Raw genomic sequence first — 7,773 nt, 5'->3', positions numbered from 1 at the left:
GTAAGGTCTCTCTAGCCCAGGCTAACGCGGAAATCACTATGTAGTCCCAGGATGGCCTCAAACTCTCAGCAATCCTCCTATCTCTGCCTCCTCCATAGAGCTGTGATTAAAGGGGTTTGTCACCATACCATCCATTTTTAAATTTTTTGGGGGATGAGGGCTTCAAGGTAGGGTCTCTCTCTAGCCCAGGCTGACCTGGAATTCACTATATAGTCTCAAGGTGGCCTTGAACTCATGGTAATCCTCCTACTTCTGCCTCCTGAATGTTGGGATTAAAGACATGTGTCACCACACCTGGCTTCATTTTTAAAACAATATTTATTTACAGGTGGAAGGAGAAAGTATGGGTGAGACAGGGTCTCTTACTGCTAAAAACAGACTCCAGATGTATGTGTCACTTTGTGCATCTGGCTTTATATGGGTACTGGGAAATTGAACCTGAGCTGGGAGGCTTTGTAAGCAAGCACTTTAAACCACTGAGCCATCCCATCACCCCAGCCCTACAATACTGTTTTATTTATTTATTTATTTATTTATTTATTTATTTATTTATTTATATTTGAGAGAGAGAGAGAGAAAAACAAGTCAGAGAAAAAGAGGGAGAGAGAGAGAATGGGTGTGCCAGGGTCTCCAGCCACTGCGAATTAACTCCAGACACATTCGACACTTACGCATTTGGCTTATGTGGGTACTGGGGAATTGAACCTGGGTCCTTAGGCTTCTCAGGCAAGTGTCTTAACTGATAAGCCACCTCTCCAGCCCTACAATACCATTTATATAAAGCTTAGACGATGTAAAACAAAGCCACACAGTCTATGGATAAACACATATGTAGTAAAAATATGAAAATGTGTGAAAGTTAAGGCACCAAATCCATTCCTGTGGCTACTTCTGAGAAAGGGAAATAAAGAAAATAATTGGGGACAGAAAGCTCGGTTCTATCTTCAAGGCCATATTTCATTAAAACAAACATCTTTAGTGCTGGGGTGATGGCTAAGTGTTTAAAAAGGCACTTGCCTGCAAAGCCAAAGGTCCCAGGTTCAATTCCCTAGTACCAAAAGCCAGATGCACATGGTGGCCTATGCATCTGGAGTTCATTTGCAATGGCTATAAGCCTGGTGTGCTGATCCTCTCCCTCCCCCATCTTTGCAAATATATATGTATATTAAATCTAGCCAAATTTAATCCCAGCATTTGTGAGGCAGAGGTAGAAGAATCACTGCTAGTTCAAGGCCACTCTGAGACTACATACTGAATTCCAGGACAGCCTGGGCTAGAGTGAAACCCTACCTCACAAAAACAAAAACAGGGCTGGAGAAATGGTTTAGTGGTTAAGCGCTTGCCTGTAAAGCCTAAGGACCCTTGTTCAAGGCTCGATTCCCCAGGACCCACGTTAGCCAGATGCACAAGGGGGTGCACACTTCTGGAGTTTATTTGCAGTGGCTGGAAGACCTGGTGTGCCCATTCTCTCTGTCTCTCTCTGCCTCTTCCTCTCTCTGTCTGTCACTCTCAAATAAATAAATAAAAACAAAAAAAAGCAGGGCTGGAGAGATGGCTTAGCGGTTAAGTGCTTGCCTGTGAAGCCTAAGGACCCCAGTTCGAGGCTCGGTTCCCCAGGTCCCACGTTAGCCAGATGCACAAGGGGCGCACGCGTCTGGAGTTCGTTTGCAGAGGCTGGAAGCCCTGGCGCGCCCATTCTCTCTCTCTCCCTCTATCTGTCTTTCTCTCTGTCTGTCACTCTCAAATAAATAAATAAATAAAAATATTAAAAAAAAGAAGCAAAAACAAAAAAACGAGATGGCTTAGCAGTTAAGGCACTTACCTGCAAAACCTAAGGACCCAGTGCAATTCCTCAGGACCCACGTTAGCCAGATGCACAAGATGGTGCACGCATCTGGAGTTCGTTTGCAGCAGCTAGAGGCCCTGCTTCATCCATTCTCTCTCTCTCTCTCACTCACTCTCTCTCTCTATGGATAACTAAATAAAAATAATTAAATACAAACAAAAAATCTTAGCCATTGCTGGAGAGATGGCCTTGTGTTTAAGGCACTTGCTTGCAAAGCCTAAGGACCCAGGTTCCATTTCCCAGTACCCTGTAAGCCAGATGCACAAGGTGGTGCATGTGTCTGGAGTTCCTTTGCAGTAGCAGGAATAAATGGTGAACCCATTCTCACACTATCTGCCTCTTCCTCCCTCTCCCTCTCTTTCTCTCAAATAAATAAATAAATAAAATATTTTTAAAAATCTAAGCCACAGGCCTGGCATAGAGGTTCATGCCTTTAATCCAGCACTCAAGAGGCAGAGATAGGACAGCTGTGAGTTTGAGGTCAGCCTGAGACTACATAGTGAATTTCAGGTCAGCCTGGACTACAGCAAGACCCTACCTCAAGAAAATAAAGGAAAAAAACTAAACCAGAGGCCTGGCACTCACACTTTTGATCCCAGCATTTGGGAGGCAAAGGTAGGGAGATCACTGTGAATTTGAGGCAAGCCTGAGACTACATACTGAATTCCAGGTTAGCCTGGGTTAGAGTGAGACCCTACCCCCCAAAACAACAACAAAAAAAGGGGGCCGGACGTGGTGGCACACACCTTTCATCCCAGCACTGGGGAAGCAGAAGTAAGAGGATCACCATGAGTTCAAGGCCTCCCTGAGACCATATAGTGAATTCCAAGTCAGCATAAGCTAGAATGAGACCCTACCTTGAAAAACCAAAAAATAAGGAAAGAAAGAAAGAGAAAGAAAGAAAGAAAGAAAGAAAGAAAGAAAGAAAGAAAGAAAGAAAGAAAGAAAAGAAGGAAAGAAAGAAGAAATGAAAAGATATAATATTAAGCCAGAATATTTGTATTGGATCTCAAACACAATGAACAATTCAGATTGTAATTTTAAATATTTATATAAATGATACAAAATAAAGATTCTACAATATTCAGAAAACCTTTTACACTTCTGATGAAATGCACTAGGATATTTAATAAAAACACAGTGATATTCCCCCCAGATGCAAAATGGCCTGGATATTCATGACCTCATAGTGCCTGACACTACCTACACAAAACGATCATAATAGGAGGAAAAGATCATGACATCAAAATGAAAGAGAGACTGATTGAGAGGAGGAGGGGATATGATGGAGAATGGAGTTTCAAAGGGGAAAGTGGGGGGGTAGGGAGGGCATTACCATGGGATATTGTTTACAATCATGGAAGTTTTTAATAAAAAAATTGAAAATAAAAAAAAAATCACAGTGATATGGGCTGGAGAGATGGCTTAGCAGTTAAGGTGCTTACCTGCAAAGCTAAAGGACCTCAGTTTGATTCCCCAGGACCCAAGTAAGCCAGATGCACAAGGTGGTGCATGCATCTGGAGTTCATTTGCAGTGGCTGGAAGCCTTGATGCACCCATTCTCTCTCTCTCTCTCTCTCTCTGTCTCTCTCTCTCTCTCTCTCTCTCTCTCTCTCTCTCCTTCTTTCCCTCTCTCAAATAAATAAATAAAAATAAAAATATTTTTAAAAACACAATGATAGAGTATGAGAGAAATGAAAACTTAGATTCTACAGATAAAAATAATGAAAGCTTCACATTTGAATCTTCTTAGCATACTTTCACATAATCACCATATACATAGCCTCTTGAAACACCATGTCCAAATTGAAACCAGAAAACCACATAACCGTTTTAGAATAACTTTAATACATTATTGTTGTTTTATACATTTGTATAGCACTACATAAAGAAAGTCATACTTAATAAGGCAAAAACAAGCTGGCATGGTGGTGCACGCCTTTAATCCAGCACTCCAGAGGCAGGGGTAGGAGGATCATTGAGAGTTTGAGGCCACCCTGAAACTACATGGGGAATCCAGGTCAGCCTGGGCTAGAATGAGACCCTACCTTGAAAAAAAAAAAAAGAATTCTGAAAACAGTTTTAAGAAGGATCCCAGTACAGTAAACTACTAGCTTTAGAAAGGTGCATAATTCTACTGAGTAGCAGGATATTTGGTGCAACAATTGACAGAAGGTTTTTGGGGTTTTTTTTAATGTCAGTTGACTTGGAGAGAAGAGGACTGTTCCACCATTCTGTGTATAGACCTTCAAGTAGTTACCCAGGCTAAATACAGGGTTTCCCCCTTACTTGTGATAAGAGATTTTAAAACACTGTTGAGGAGCTTGGGGTTCCTTTGCTCTCACCACAAAACAAGCAAACAAAAATCCACCACCAGCCTGGTGTGGTGGCACTTGGATGGCAGAGGCAGGAGGATCACCATGAGTTTGAAGCCACCCTGAGACTACACAGTGAATCCAGATCAGCCTGAGCTAGAGTGAGACCCTACCTCAAAAAAAGAAAGAATCCACCACCACCACACAACGAAAATTTCTATTGACAGCTGATAAAAAATTAATCCCTATTATTCTCTTTGTAAGTAAAACAGAATATGTTCCAAAAAAATCATAACAAAATATCTTTCTTCAGAAATATAGTCAAGAGAGCTCAGGATTTTATAAATATTCATGTAAAGTTTTGCCCCTTTGTAATTTTTTTCAGCCTTCCTCTCACATCTTTCAGTGCACATTTTTCCTGTCTAGAATAATTATCACTATCCTCTAATGAAGAGTTAAAGGAATTTTCCACTGCAAATGTCCCTGTCTAACTACTGTGCCCATAAATTAAGTGATTTCCAAAGCAGCATTCACTCCACACTCCCAGGGTCAAGCAACTTTTGGCACATCCTCCAATCTTGGAAGTAACATGGAGTTAATTACCACGTTTATGAGACATTTGTTACCTTCTCTCTCTTCCTCAGTGTGTGTGAGCTCACCCCTTTGGTGTGGAAGATCTGAGAAAAAAAAGGTGAGAAGGAAGCATCAAGAAATGAGAATACCTTTAATTTCTATGTCCTAATGGGAAGTCCTAGTGTTTTTATGTCCTAATGCTGCATCTGTCCTTCCAACTTCCCTGTGAACAGTATATATGCCCCTGAAAGTCCGGAGCAGCCACATAACTTTTCAGTTTTAGTGTGTATTAATTGGAAATAACACATGTTTGACATGGTTTTGTTCTTTGAAAGAGAATTTGTTTCCTTCTTTATATTTTTGGTGTGTGTGTGTGTTCTATTTAAAGATAGAACCAGGCTGGGTGTGGTGGTGCAAGACTTTAATTCCAGCACTTGGGAGGCAGAAGTAGGAGGATCATCATGAGTTCAAGGCCACCCTGAGACAACACAGTGAATTCCAGGTTAGCCTGCACTAGAGTGAGATAATATCTTGGAAAAATAAATAAATAAAAATAGCCAGGTGTAGTGGTGCACGCCTTTACTCCCAGAACTCTGGAGGTAGAGGTAGGAGGATCACCGTGAGGTTAAGGCCACCATGAGACTGTATAATGATTTCCAAGTCAGCCTGGGCTACAGTGATACACTACCCCCCCAAAAAATGAAATAGATCCAATAATAAATATAATAGGTGAATCCAATCTCTTCAGAAAAAATCAGAACATTGAAAAGATGACATTAAAGTTTTTGTATTAGTTGAGGTCCCCCAGAGAAAGAGAATCAATTTAGTACATATATTTGTTCATTAAAAAATTAAATACCGAGACCTGGGCATGGTGGTGCATGCCTTTACTTTTTTAACTTTTTTTAATTTTTTTGTTTTTGGTGCATGCCTTTAATACCAGCACTTGGGAGACAGAGGTAGGAGGATCGCTGAGAGTTAGAGGCCACCCTGAGACTACATCGTGAATTCCAGGTCAGCCTGAGCTAGAGTGAGACCCTACCTCGAAAAACCAAAAAAAAAAAAAAAAATTGAATATCAGGACTGGAGAGATGGCTTAGCAATTAAGCCCTTGCCTGTGACGCCTGAGGATGCCAGTTTGAGGCTCAATACCCCAGGACCCACAGAAAACAGATGCACAAGGTGGCACATGTATCTGGAGTTCGTTTGCAGTGGCTGGAGGCCCTGGTGTGTCCATTCTCTCTCTTTCTTTCTTTGTCTGTGTATCATAGCTCAGAAAGACAGAGAGAAAGAAAGACAGATGGAAGGAAGGAAAGAAGGAAGAGTTAAAAAAAAAAATTATTGCAAATAACAGCCGGGCATGGTGGTACATACAGGCCTTTAATCCCAGCACTCAGGAGGCAGAGGTATGAGGATCGCTGTGAGTTTAAAGCCACTCTGAGACTACATAGTGAATTCCAGGTCAGCCAGGGCTACAGCAAGACCCTACCTCAAAAAAGGAAAAAAAAGGGCTGGAGGGATGGCTTAGCGGCTAAGCGCTTGCCTGTGAAGCCTTAGGACCCTGGTTCGAGGCTCGGTTCCCCAGGTCCCACGTTAGCCAGATACACAAGGGGGCACACGTGTCTGGAATTCGTTTGCAGAGGCTGGAAGCCCTGGCACGCCCATTCTCTCTCTCTCTCTCTCTGCCTCTTTGTCTGTCGCTCTCAAATAAATTAATAAATAATTTAAAAAAAAAACTTTAAAAAAAAGGAAAAAAAATATTGCAAATGGCTGGGCACATGCCTTTAATCTCAGCACTTGGGAAGCATAGGTAGGAGGATTGCCATGAGTTCGAGGCCACCCTGAGACTATATAGTGAATTCCAGGTCAGCCTGAGCTAGAGTGAGATGCTACCTTGAAAAGCATATATATGTGTTTTTTATTAAGGGGCTAGAGAGATGGCTTAGATGTTAAGGCGCTTGCTTGTGAAGCCTAAGGCTCCAGGTCCAATTCCGTAGTACCTTTTCTCCCAGGTGCACAGTGTGGTGTATGGATCTGGAGTTCATTAGCCGTGGCTAGAGTCCTGTCGTGCCCATTCACTCATTCATTCATTCTCTTTCTCTCTCAAATAAATAAAAATTAATTTAAAAAATTATTAGGGTGCTCACTTTGGCAGCACATATACTAAAATTGGAACAATATAGAGAAGATTAGTGTGGCCCCTGTGCAGGATGACCCGCAAATTCATGAAGCATCCCATACTTACAAAACTATTTTTTAATTTATTTTTTGACAACTTCCATAATTGTAGACAATAAACCATGGTAATTCCCTCCCTCCTCCCACTTTCCCCTTTGAAGCTCCACTCTCCATCATACCACTTCCCCCTCTCAATCAGACTGTCTTTTATTTTGATGTCATCATCCTTTCCTCCTATTATGATGGTCTTGTGTAGGTAGAGTTAGGCACTATGAGGTCATGGATATCCAGGCCATTTTGTGTCAGGAGGAGCACGTTGTAAGGAGTCCTACCCTTCCTTTGGCTCTTACATTCTTTCCGCCACCTCTTCCACAATGGACCCTAAGCCTTGCCTTCGAAGGTGTGATAGAGATATTTCAGTGCTGAGCACTCCTGTCACTTCTTCTGAGCACCATGGTGCCTTCTGAGTCATCCCAAGGTCACTGCCATCAGAAAAGATATGCTTCTCTAACCAAAAGTGAGAGTAGCATTAATATATGGGTATGAACATTAAGAGAAGTTCTTACCAGGCATTTTGGTGAGCGTAGCATATACATTTAGCCAGACACCAGCAAACATTACACCTAATAATTACCCCTGTTGTAGGTTTTCAGTATCAGGCATGTATCCCCCCACCCCCATGGAGCAAGCCTCCAGTCCAATTACAGAGTGGTTGCTTTCCCCCATAACAGACATGCACCCGTTGGCTCATTTGGCCTGGCTGGCCAAATCCAAAGCCTGCAGTGTCCACTTTTGAGTATCTCCGCTGGTGATTTCTCTCTCTCCCATTGAACTGCATGCAGCATAGCTTTTTCCAGCTTT

The 7,773-nt window shown here is 42.1% G+C and overlaps 1 non-coding gene across 1 annotated transcript; it reads left to right on the top strand.

The window, feature by feature from the left end:
• Positions 1-6,873: 6,873 nt before the first annotated feature.
• On the top strand, positions 6,874-6,979 carry LOC123456870. The gene has a single exon (XR_006634743.1). It is a non-coding gene; the product is annotated as a U6 spliceosomal RNA (small nuclear RNA).
• The last annotated feature ends 794 nt before the right edge of the window (positions 6,980-7,773 follow it).

Source organism: Jaculus jaculus, chromosome X (genome assembly GCF_020740685.1).
Source record: "Jaculus jaculus isolate mJacJac1 chromosome X, mJacJac1.mat.Y.cur, whole genome shotgun sequence".
NCBI lineage: Eukaryota > Metazoa > Chordata > Mammalia > Rodentia > Dipodidae > Jaculus > Jaculus jaculus.
Note: the sequence above shows the minus strand (reverse complement) of the source record. Positions and strands in the feature narration are given on the sequence as shown.